This window comes from Saimiri boliviensis, chromosome 10 (genome assembly GCF_048565385.1).
Source record: "Saimiri boliviensis isolate mSaiBol1 chromosome 10, mSaiBol1.pri, whole genome shotgun sequence".
Classification (NCBI taxonomy): domain Eukaryota; kingdom Metazoa; phylum Chordata; class Mammalia; order Primates; family Cebidae; genus Saimiri; species Saimiri boliviensis.
In genome coordinates this window covers 77,292,158-77,305,273 of record NC_133458.1, presented here as the reverse complement: position 1 = coordinate 77,305,273, position 13,116 = coordinate 77,292,158, and the positions used below count along the sequence as shown (strand labels likewise).

At 40.1% G+C, this 13,116-nt stretch overlaps 1 long non-coding RNA gene across 1 annotated transcript in view; it reads left to right on the top strand.

Moving 5' to 3' along the window:
• Window positions 1-779: 779 nt before the first annotated feature.
• The window catches only part of LOC141580101 (uncharacterized), a 175,890-nt gene continuing 163,553 nt past the window's right edge, over window positions 780-13,116 (top strand). Inside the window, exons 1-2 of the long non-coding RNA XR_012512137.1 lie at window positions 780-7,418; window positions 11,516-12,368. This is a non-coding gene — a long non-coding RNA (uncharacterized LOC141580101). The remainder of the gene's footprint in view (window positions 7,419-11,515; window positions 12,369-13,116) is intronic.

Below are 13,116 nucleotides of genomic sequence, written 5' to 3'. Positions count from 1 at the left end.
GTACTTAGGCAGTAAGACACATATTTTGGGACAGCTGGCCAGAAGAGAGAGGAAAATGATTGTTACTTTCACCTCAGAAATTTCACAAGTGTTGTGAAACACAGAAGGGACCCTGGGGAGGGAGAGTATATGAAGTGGGTAATATTTTATGAATTTATTCTTTGCTTTTTGGGGGGCAGCACTTTATCTATTTGTAGTTCTGTTTCTATTTTAACATTCAGAATGTGACTTCCACACAATCTACAAACTTCTTTTCCTCTTGCACCTCCCGCAACATATGGCCATGGATTTACTGTTTATGATGTCTACAAAAACATTATGCATAAATCCTATTTCCCAGGCCAGGTGTGGTGACTTGCACCTGTGATACCAACACTTTGGGAGGCTGAGGCAGATTCCTTAGAGTGCAGGAATTTGAGACCAGCCTGACCAACATGGCGAAACCCTATCTCTACAAAAAATACTTAACCAGGCGTGGTGGTGCATTCCTGTAGTTCCAGCTACTCAGTAGGCTGAGGTGGAAAGTATTAAAATGCTGGTTTTAAATTAAGAAACCCCCCTCACCAAACAGGCTTTGTGTTAGCAACATGGCTGCTTTTTCACCAGGGTGCAGGTAGACTAAGGCCGAAAAGGGCATTAGCAAAGGGTGTTGGGATAGGAGTTGGTATAGGAGTCGGGGCAAATCTTGCAAAGGGTGTTGGGATAGGAGTTGGTATAGGAGTCTGGGCAAATCTTGGGAAGGGGACAGGGGTGTTACCAGTAAGATCAGTTACAGTGGTGGGGGTGGGGGCAAGGAATATACATTACCATAAGTTTAGTTACAATGGCCCGTGGGGTAAGGTGTAAGAGTAGTTAAGATGGTAGGGTGGGGCACAGGGATATTCACAGAGCAAGAACGATTAAGAGGCAGAGTGGGGTGAAGAGTATTTACATTATCACAATAACAGTTAAGTGGCAGAGTGAGGTGAGCCATCTTAACCGGGGGAAGCTCTGCTGGGCTATTAGGGATAATGGCTAACCCAGGTGGGGGCTGGGGGGTGATCAGCCGAGGCAGGCAGGACTTCAGACTTTCTGGGTCTGGACTTGCACTTGGAGGCCTGACAGAAAGATCACCTGAGCCCAGGAAGTCGAGGTTGCAGTGCCACTGCACTCCAGCCTGGGTGACAGACTGAGACCCTGTCTCACAAAAATAAAATAAAATAAATAAAAATCCTATTTCTCTATTACACACATCCTGAGTGCAGCACTTAGGTTTTCTATGCATACGTGTAAACAAGGCCTAACTCTGTTTTGCTTATTACTGTATCTCCAGGGCCTGACAGTACCTGGTGTGTAATAGGCCTACAAGTATTCAGTGATTGAATATATTGAACATAATGCAATTGCAGAGGCTTGATGTATAGACATTTTCTCCATGATAGTATAATTTAATTTGTAGATGCTAACTGAATTTTGAATGAATGTTTAGAAGTGGAAACTGAAGTACTTATGGGTTATTAAAATGAAAATAAAATGTAGTAAAGTGTTTTTTTATAAGCACCCAAGGGATCATATATAAAACAGCAATAAAATAGCTATTGAAGAAGCCCTAATTACTGATAATTGTTTACCATGTAGACACCTTATGTGATGTTTCTAGATGGAAGCTATTAATTTGAATTAGTCTAGAAAAATAATATATATAGGCATTTATACTTTATCATTATAATGTGGCAATATACACCCTCTTTTTTTTTAAGTAGAATCACACATTGCCTAACAGTCACGAATAAATTTATAGACTTGTTTTTCATAATGAAGCAAAATGACTACGAGCGTGAAATGTCCTCTTCTTTTAGTTTCATTACTGCAGGCAAATAAAACAAAGAACCTAGTGGATAAGCAGAATAAGTTATGCCAAGGAGAAATAAGAAATAGATGCCTATTAGTAATTTTCAGATTTAGAAACAAGTAAACAAAATGGATCATATTGTCAGCTTGTATTGGTACAAAAAAATGATTTTAATTCTAGTTTTGAGCTCAAATTTCAAATGAGTATAATTTTGAGTTCCAATAAATATTTCCAGGAGAAGGAAATAGGTATGGTATTTGCTGGTGTCTCGATATGTAGACATGATCATGATCACAGATCATAAACAAGTGCAGGGGCGACAGTGCAATTTGTTCATTAGAATGCAGTGAGAATGTGTACATCAGAAAAAAAACAGAGGCACATTTTAGCTAATGTATATCGCTTCTTAAAAGCACAAACCTAATGAAATATTGTATTAGGAAAGAAATGCTTAGAAAGCAAAGCAAAGAACATGTGGAAACATTGAATAATCAGATTGCTAGGGATAAAAAATAAAGCCTAAGGAATTAGAAGGATTAATTTTGTTCTTGCTTCTGTAATGAATAGAAAGGGGGAGAGAAAAGACTTGTGTTTAGATGTGCACGGCTGTTTACATGGGTTGTCTCACTTTTTATCCCCGCATCAGTCCTATTGAGGTGCTATTTTTTCCCCTTTATCACGTAAGAAAAATAAAGTTCCAGAAAGCAAACAGAATACATTTTTCTTTTTTTGAGACGGAGTTTCGCTCTTGTTACCCAGGCTGGAGTGCAATGGTGTGATCTCGGCTCACCGCAACCTCCGCCTCCTGGGCTCAGGCAATTCTCCTGCCTCAGCCTCCTCAGAATACATTTTTCAAAGTCATACTATTATTTTGTAGGAGAGACATTTGAATTCAAGTCTACACGCTTCCCAGATTCATTCTTTCCCCACTATATTATGCCTCTTCTTTGGCAAGATCCTGTCTACTTGTAGCAATGCTTGTTGGGGCAACCCACAGAGAAATGTCAATTATTTTGAGTCCTAAAGTCATTGGCAAAATAATCTAGCTTTACAAATCTGCAACCTGATGTGAGTGGCTTACCTTGCCTTAACTATAGCTTGCTTTGTTTGTTGCTTTTGGGTTATTTTTATCCATCTTTAACAGTTGAGAAAGCTAGAGTTAAGTAAATTACCTGTGGTTACATACACCACAAATTACTGAACTGGGATTTGAAAGCAGGCAGGGTAACTTCAGAGCACAAACACTTTACCACTGTGCTAAAATGCCAGTCCTCATAGGGGAGAAAATGTAATTCTTCCTTCGTACCAAAGATTTCATTATCTTCTGGTGATTTATGTTGCTTGCGGAAAAGTGGCTGGGAGGTATATATGTGAGTGGGCATATATATGTGCGGGAGTAGAGAGGGAAGCAAACTCAAGTGCAGTTAATTCATTACCTTGGTGATTGCTTTATGGCTCATATCTGCTTTCTGTATATGGGTGGGAAGCAGGAAAACAAAAGTATATAATGGTAAATAGGGATATAGGGTTTATAAGGTATACAGTTTGTAGTATAGGGTTTGTAATCTGATAACAAGAGATAAGACTGAAAGCATGTGTTGAGGACAGATCACGAAAGGAATGAATAAGATTGGATTTTGGAATTTTATGTGGTAGCTGAAGAGGAATATTTATGATTGGCACAATCGGAGATTTGCTTTTGAGAGATTCATCTGGCATAGTTGTACATGGTGAATTGCACAGAAGAGACACAGGAATTGGGAAGTCCAACTGAAAGGCTATTTAAAAAATAATTTATACTACATGTATTTATTAGAGAAACATTAATTGTTACAACAGATAAAACCTCCTGTTAGTCAGCTTTGGTTGGCATAACAAACTACATAGACTGGGTGACTTAAACAACAGAAATTTATTTTTCTCATAGTTCTGGAGGCTGGAATCCAAGATTAAGGTCTCCACATTGTTCAGTTTCTAGTAAGGGCTCTTTTCCTGGTTTGCGGATGGTGACCTTCTCTATGTGTTATCACATGACAGAGAGAGAACTCTCTGGTGTCCCTTCTTATAAGGGCATTCATCCCATCATGAGCCACCCAACTTCATGACTTCATCTTACCCTAATTACCTCTCAAATGCTCCATCTTAATTGCTACCACCTTGGGGGTTAGGTCTTCAACATATGAGTTTTGTGAGAATTCACTCAGTCCATAATATCCCAAATCTCCATGGTTTAACACAATAGACTTTGGTGAAGTTCAAAACAGGTGCTTTTGAATTGGGAGAAGGCTTTCAATATGTATTATTTAGGCAACTTTCTGTGGTGTGGCACTGTCCTCTTGTAGGGCTTAGAATTCTCTGCATTAATTTGTCAGTTCATTAAAGAGAATGGAAAATCACTCATGGGAGATTTTTCTTTTCTTTTTTTTTTAGAGTTGGAGCCTTACTCTGTTGTCTAGGCTAGAGGGCAATGGCACAATCTTGGCTCACTGCAACCTCTGCCTCCCAGGTTCAAGTGATTCTCCTGCCTCAGCCTCCCAAGTAGCTGGGATTGCAGGTTCCTGCCACCATGCCTGGCTAAATTTTGTATTTTTAGTAGAGATGGGGTTTTGCCATCTTGGCCATTCTGGTCTTGAACCCCTGACCTCAGGTAATCCGCCTGCCTCGGCCTCCTGAAGTACTGGGATTACAGGTGTGAGCCACCACTCCCGGCCCCATTACATGGGAGGTTTTATAGACCATGTTTAGAATTGGTTCATTCATATCACTTCTGTCACACTCCTTAGACGATAACTCATTCATATGTCCAAAGCTGATTGCAAGAGAAACTGGAATATGTACTTTAGCTATATCAGTCAAGATAGGCTAAGATATACTACTGTAAAAAACAGCAATAGCAATTTCATTTGTTTCAGTAACAGAATTTTATCTACAAGGAGTCATTTGTAGTAATTTCTTTCTTTCTTTTTTTTTTTGAGACGGAGTTTTGCTCTTGTTACCCAGGCTGGAGTGCAATGGTGTGATCTCGGCTCACCGCAACCTCCGCCTCCTGGGTTCAGGCAATTCTCCTGCCTCAGCCTCCCGAGTAGCTGGGATTACAGGCATGCCCCACCATGACCAGCTAATTTTTTGTATTTTTAATAGAGACAGGGTTTCACCATGTTGACCAGGATGGTCTTGATCTCTTGATCTTGTGGTCCGCCCGCCTCGGCCTCCCAAAGTGCTGGGATTACAGGCTTGAGCCACCGCGCCCGGCCTTTTTTTTTGTTTGTTTTTCAGACTGAGTTTTGCTCCTGTTACCCGGGCTGGAGTACAATGGTGTGATCTCGGCTCACCACAACCTCCACCTCCTGGGTTCAGGCAATTCTCCTGCCTCAGCCTCCTGAGTAGCTGGGATTACAGGCACGCACCACCATGCCCAGCTAATTTTTTGTATTTTTAGTAGAGACGGGGTTTCACCATGTTGACCAGGATGGTCTCGATCTCTTGACCTCGTGATCCACCCGCCTCGGCCTCCCAGAGTGCTGGGATTACAGGCTTGAGCCACCGTGCCTGGCCCAGTAATTTCTAAGTTTGGTCTGAATAAAGCTCCTCTTGATCCAGAGACTTAAGGACTATAATAGAAGCTGTTTACATCCCATAACCTCAATATATAAGAGTATGACAGGGACAAGACAACCATAGTAAACATTCCCATTCAGAAAGAGGAAAAATGGGACCACACAGTAGTCACTGGTCTATGAAATCTCTCCATGTTCTAAGCAGATTCCCTACCTTAGACATAGCTTCATGCTCCTTGATGAGGTCAATCTGCTTTCCAGGAGGTGCTGCCTAGTTCATTGTTCTCTGTGGCCCTTTCTATGTGTCTTAACTGGAGTATCTTGGAATTTTTTTTTTTTTCTTGAGCTTTTATTTTAAATTCAAGGATACAAGTACAGGTTTGTTGCATAATACACTTGTGTTATGGGGGTTTGTTGTGCAGATTATTTCATTACTCAGGTATTGCCTACTACCTGGGTAGTACACAGGTATGCATCCAGTGGATTGCTGGGTTGAATGGTATTTCTGTCCTTAGTTCTTTGAGGAATCGCCACACTGTCTTCCACAATGGTAGAAGTAATGTACACGCCTGCCAACAGTGTATAACTGTTTATTTTTCTCTGCAACCTTGCCAGCAATGAAGGTCTAATATAGAGCATCTGTAAGAAACTTAAACAAATTTACAAGAAAAAGAAAACATAAAAAAGTGGACAAAGGACATGAACACTTTTCAAAAGAAGATATACATGTGGCCAACAATCATAGGAAAAAAAGCTCAACATCACTGATCATTAGAGATCTCCCTTTTTAAAGATTTTTCTGTTTCGGCAAATCCCAGCAGTTTTGGAACCAAGGTGGGAGGATAGCTTGAGCCCAGGAGTTCGAGACCAGCCTGGACAATGAAGTGAGACCCTGTCTCTACAGAAAAATTTAAAGATTAGCCAGGCATGGTGGCACATGCCTGTAGTCCCAAATACTTGGGAAGCTGAGACAAGAGGATATCTTGAGCCTAGGTAGTCAAGGCTGTGGTGAGCTGTGTTCGTGCCACAGCACTCCAGGCTGGGTGACAGAGTAAGGCCCTGTCTTAAAAAAAAAAAAAAAAAAAATTCTTCTTTACCATTATTATTCTTGATTTCATCTAAAATTGACTTTGGAGAATTTGTCCTCCTTGGAGTCTGAATAGTTTTGATTAAAAAAAAATTTTTTTTTTTTATCCTGCTTGCTGTCCAGAGAAGTTTGGAGGTCAAGGGTCATTCTAAGTTTCAAATAATCACAGATAATTCTAGTCTAGGTTCATAATTTATTTGACATAAAAATACTCCTGTAAGCTTAATAGAATTTTAATCAGATTCCAGTTCTATGTGCCAATGACACACCCCCAGTGCTTTTGCAGCATATTTAGATGTATTATGCATCTTTTCTTTCTCATCCCCTCTACTTTTTCTCCATCTCTCTTTCTGTTACTGTCTCTGTCACTCTCATCATTCTCTCTTTGTGTCTTAACTTAATCGGAGTACCTTGGATTTTTCAGTCTTCAGGGGGGAAAACACATTTTTAATTTCCCTGAGTCAGAAAAAATGATTTACAGCCCTTAGATTTGATCTCTCTTTTAAAAGGCTGAATGTTAATCATTCTTTCTTACCCAAAGATCTTCTCTGTTATATCTTTCACAACTTGTGTTTGAAGAGAGTTACTTCTTCTCTACCTACAAATCACTGAATTTGTGCACTCTCTCTGAATTGCATATTTCTGCTTATTACCAGCCAATTACTTTCTTGAGCTTCTCATTTTCTTGTAATACCTCATTGAATGTAGTCAACTGCAGCCAAAACACTGCTAAACTTCTCTTTTCTACCTTTTCCCTTAAAGCCACAAGCTCACTAGCTATATCACCTTTCATTTATTTCAGGTGACAACATTCTCGAAGTTTTGCCATGGGATAGTATTGAAAAACTGTGTTTTCAGTCTCTGAGAAGACTTTCCTCATTACCTGCTGCCTGGACCGAATGCCACATTTACTAGGTTTTGTTGTTATGGTAGCATCTGTCCGGTTAGTACCTATGTATGCATTTCTTAAGGTAGGCCAGATTATGATATAGAATCAAAAACTACCAAATCTCAGTGGCTTACTCAACCAAAATTTATTTTTCTTTGATGGCACATGCTTAGTGTGGGTTGGGTGACAGTTTCTCTTCATATTCACTCCAGAATCAAGGCTATTGGAAATTTAATATGAATACTTTATTCCGGAATCACAGAGTAAATAAATAATTCCAGTTTGCTTGGCTCTTTCTCAGGTTTGCTCCTGAAAACCCTGTATCATAGAAACCCCCAGAAGTCCCAATTAAACCAGGGCAGTTTTTCTAGGGACTGTTTTGGTTTTAAAATAAAAAGTCCTGTGTCCTAGGAACTCTCTCTGTCCTGGGAAAATTAGAATGGTTGATTAACCCCACACTATCACTACAGCAGTGGGAAGAAAACTTGACTCTTTTTTTGTCACCAGGAGCCAGGCTGGAGTATAGTGGCACAATCTTGGCTCACTGCAACCTCTGCCTCCTAGGTTCAAGCAATTCTCCTGCCTCAGCCTCCTGAGTAGCTGGGACTACAGGCGCATGCCACCACACCCAGCTAATTCTTTTGTATTTTTAGTAGAGACTGGGTTTCACCATGTTGGCCAGGATGGTTTTGATCTCTTGACCTCGTGATCTGACTGCCTCGGCCTCCCAAAGTGCTGGATTATAGGCGTGAGCCTCTGTGCCTGGCCAAAAACTTGACTCTTAAGGCATCTGCTCAATAATGGCATCTGCTGCTTCCTCTTTCTTTCATTGGCCAATGCAAGTTATATGGCTATGCCTAAAATCAAAGTGGCAGGAAAGAGCAACTGACCATGCGTCTGTAAGTCGAAGAGTCATAAATATTTAATAAACACCACAAAAGACTGATGCACTAGCTCTATGCCTAAGAAGACAAACTGGTTTGATAAGCAGCTGGTCTGATTTTTCATTTATAAAAGATATTGTCATGGCTTAAGGTACTAAAACAAATAAAAAGTTGAATAAATAAAATCAATATAAAAATGATAAAAGTAGATGTTTGGAAAGGAACCCAGAAAATAAATCAGATCCAAAAGATAACAGGATATGCCTTTGAACTATAAATTTAACAACAAATGCCTTCTTGGTTTTAGTGAGTATATGTATGTATCTAGATATGCATGTGGTAGTGGAGGTAATGCATAAGATCTATTACTCTCTGAGAATGAAATTTTGAAGGATAGGCAATGAATGCAAATTAGCCACAAATAGAAACTACTGTCTCTGAATTTAGTGAATATGAGAATGAGCTTTAAGAATTTCTGGGCTTGGCATGGTGGCTCATGCCTGTAATCCAAGCACTTTGGAGGCCAAGGCGGGCAGATCACCTGAGGAGGTCGGGAGTTCAAGACCAGCCTGACCAACATGGTGAAACTTCATCTTTTTTTAAAAAAAAAAAAAAAAAAAAAGAATTTCCAAGTCTGCCAGTTACTAGGGTTTGGGCTTACAATGGCATTCATTTATTTATTCATCTATTCATTTAGTCAATGAATATTTATTTAATGGCAAGCACTGTGTTAGAGACTAGGGATGTACAATGATAAGACATAATGTCCCTGTTATCCAGGAGTCAGATAAACAAATAGTTATAAGTTGTGAGAAGTACTATGAAGGGAATGTGTAAGAAGATAAGATGGAGTATAACATAGAGGGCAAAGAAGAAGTAGGAAGATTTTTGAATTGGGTCATAAGGGTCATTTCTTGTAAGGGGAGTCATATAAGCTGAAACTCCTAAAGGGCAGAAATTAGCTGGCCAAAGGAAAAGCTGGTGGAACAGTTTTATAGCCACATGTGTCAGCAAATGCAAAGACATTGCAGCTCAGATGAGGAACCAAATGGACTGGGTGCAGTGGCTCACATCTGTAATCTCAGCATTTTAGGAGGCTGAGGTGGGTGAATCACTTGAGACCAGGTAGTTTGAGATCAGCCTGGCCAACATGGCAAAAACCAACCCTGTCTCTACTAAAAATACAAAAAAAAAAAAAAAAAAGAAGGGGAAGGACATGAGGCCCATGTGACTAGAATGAAGCCACAAGAAAAATTGTAACAAAAAGAAATGGGAAAGGAAGTAGGAGCCAAATCACGTTTAAGAGTTTGAATTTCATGCTGACAATGAAAAGATTTCTATTCAGGAAGTGATATTATCTGCTCCTCTATTTCTCTGAGAACAACATGCTTGCTGTTTGGAAAATCGATGGGAGAGGTCATGAGTGAAAGCAAGAAAACTAGTTAGGAGCACTTTTTTCTTTTCTCTTTCTTTTTTTTTTTTTTTTTCTTTTTTGAGACAAAGTCTTGCTCTGTAGCCGCGCTGGAGTGCAGTGGTACAATCTTGGCTCACTGCAATCTCTGCCTCCTGGGTTCAAGTGATTCCCCTGCCTCAGCCTCCCAAGTAGCTGGGACTACAGGTGTATGCCACCATGCCTGGCTAATTTTTGGTATTTTAGTAGAGATGGGATTTCACCATGCTGGCCAGGACGATTTTGATCTCCTGACATCAGGATCTGCCTGTCTTGGCCTCCCAAACTGCTGCGATTACAGGTGTGAGCCACTGTGAACTGTGTTGGTTAGGGGCACTTTGAACAATCTTGACTATACAATGAAACTTGGACTAGGGTGATGATGGTGGAGAAGGAGAGAAAAGAGTGGATTTTAGATATAATGTGGAACTAACAGCAATAGGACTTGATGATGAATGGAAGGAAGAAAGAAAGAAAGAAAGAAAGATCAATGATGATGTAATTGCCTGATGGGTTCTTTGGGCATGCTTCACAAAATCAATTCACTGAGACCATTGTCCTAGAGAAAGAGTTTAATTGACACGAGGCTGGCCACAGCCATGTGGGGGAACTATAGTTATCACTCAAATTAGTCTTTCCAAAGGCACAGAAGTTAGGGGTGTTTTTGGACAATTTGGTGGGAAGGGGGCTAGAGAATGGCTACTGCTGATTGGTTGGACATGAACTCATAGGGGTGTGGAAAACTGCCCTCATATGCTGAGTACACCTCTGGGTTGTGACACAGAATCAGTTGAGTCATGAGTCATGAAACCAGGTGGGGTCAGTGTGAAAGATAGCTCGAAAAACCAGTCTTAGTTTCTACAATTGTGATGTTATCTATGGGAACAATTGGGGAAGTCACAAATCTTGTGACTTCTGGACACATAACTCCTGAGCAGTAAGGGATTATAGAAATGATATCTTCTTAGCATGATTCAGGCACCTCCCATAATTTTATTCTTGTGGCCTTTCATTAGCCCTGTGAAAACAGTTTTTGGTCCTTTCACAAGGAGAAAGTTAGTTTTAGAGAGGGACTACTATTAACCTTGTTTTCAAGTTAAACTCTAAGCCAAATTCTTCCCAAAGTTAGTTTGGTGTACACCCAGGAATGACCAATCACTGCTTGGAAGTCAGAAACAAAATGGAGTCGACTGTCTGATTTATCTTACAGTTCTAATTTTGCAAAGGTGTTTTCAATCACTCTTTAGTTTCTGGCTTGAGTAACTGAATGAATATATTCAGTTCAGTACTATAATATATATAGTATTATACTATATATATACTATAATATATACAGTACTGAATATATATATTATTATATATACTATATAATATAGTATATTATATATACTATATATTATATACTATAATATATATAGTACTGAACTGAATATATTCTATATTCTATATATTCTATATTCTATATATTATGTATTATATATATTATATACTATATATATTACATTATATATTCAGGTCAGTACTATATTACTGACCTATTGAAAACTTGGAAGGAACAACATTAGTGGGAAAATGAAGAATTCTGCTTGGAGGTAGTTGGATGTACTTGTTAGATGTCTAAGTACGCTGTTGGTATGTGGGTCTGGTACCCTGGAGGGGATGCTGGGATGGAGATAAACATTATGAGACATCCACATATTGATGTCATTTAAGGAGGGGAGTGGTTAAGGTCACCTAGGGAGACAGTGTAGATATGGAACAGAAGAAGGTCCTGCACAGATCTGGAAGTGCTCCAACATTTAGACATTTTTCTTCAGAAGGAAGAACAGAAAAGGAGACCAAGAAGGTGCTGCTAGAGACATAGTGTAGTGTGGTGAACACCAAGTAGGAGACTGCTTTAAGAAGATAAAGTGGTTGACATTTTGGAATGAATGAAATAAAAGGAGAAGGAAAAAAAAAAAAAGAAGGTAAGGTGGTGGTGGGTAATTGTGCTATTGAGGGAATGTGTTTGCTTTCCGGGTCCATAAGGGGACCGTAGCTTTAAGGGCAAGAATTTCCCTGGCTCCATGCCCCTTCCGTTCTCTCTCCATCCGGGAGATTCAACGGTTTATGTTTGAATTTTGCGGGCATGGGAAGAAACTAAAAGTCAATCACTCCAGCGGAAGTTCTAAGGAGCTCCGTTCATTGGCCCAGGGTCTTGGAGAAGGTGGGGTTTTCTCCCAGGACAAATGTCCATGCCCACACACCTGTGCCAGATTTTCCGGCTTTCTGGAATCCCCTCCCACACGGCGGGAGCTCCCTCCAGGATTTTCCCTCTGGAATCCCCGTCCATACTCTTCGTGGAAGCCTTTCTCCTCTTCTCCTTTCCTTCTCTTTTCTGTACCTAAATAAAATCACCTTTCTGCAACACTTTTTTGGGTCCAGCATTCACTTTACGAGCATACAGTCCACCTGCAGTGGACCCACCTCTTATTCCTTAAGAGACTGGAGTTCAAGACCCCACAACGATCGCCGGCATCAGAGAAAAACCTGGTTACACTATTGCTGCTGAAAAGTTCAACAAGCAAAGGATAGAAAATAATCACCAAACCTTGCAACGTGCTGATTATAACAAGAGCAATGTCTGTGGACTGAGTTGAGGAATGAGCGGAAAATCAGGAAATAGAGACAGTGAGTATAGATAAGTGTCTCTAGGCATAAATACATCATATTAAATAGTAAACAGCTGTAACTTAATTAAATTGCAACTTCATATACTAAATGGAAAATTTACCAGTTCATAATTATATTACTTATCTCTAGATGAAATTAATTAACAGAAGGTGACAGTAAGCACAGATCCTAGAAAAGTCCAAAGTCCAGCAATCAAGTATTGTTGGTGCAGTAGGCTCAAAAGGAGTGTGACAATGAACCTGGAGGGAAAGCCTGCTTTCGTTACTGCACAACTGACTTTGTTGAAGGGCAAGGAGAATTCTTCGGATTCATATTGTGTGAACAAAAATTTTCCCAAGACTATTCATCTCTCTTCACTTGGATTTCTTGCCTTTTCACTAATAATTCAGTATCCTAAAGTAACTTGATACCAGAAAGAAAGAGTGGAAAAGAGAGAAACAGAGAGGTGTTTAAATGGGAAAGGGTGGAAGGAAGGCTACAGATAAATGAATTTATTTTGGAGAAAAGAGGCTTTTGTTGGGGTGGGGTAGCTCATACCTGTAATCCCAGCACTTTGGGAGGCCAAGGTGAGAGAATGACTTAAGGCCAGGAGTTCAAGGCCAGCATAGCACTGACTTAGCAAGATCCCATCTCAAAAAAAAAAAAAAAAAAAAAGGCCGGGCGCGGTGGCTCAAGCCTGTAATCCCAGCACTTTGGGAGGCCGAGGCGGGTGGATCACGAGGTCGAGAGATCGAGACCATCCTGG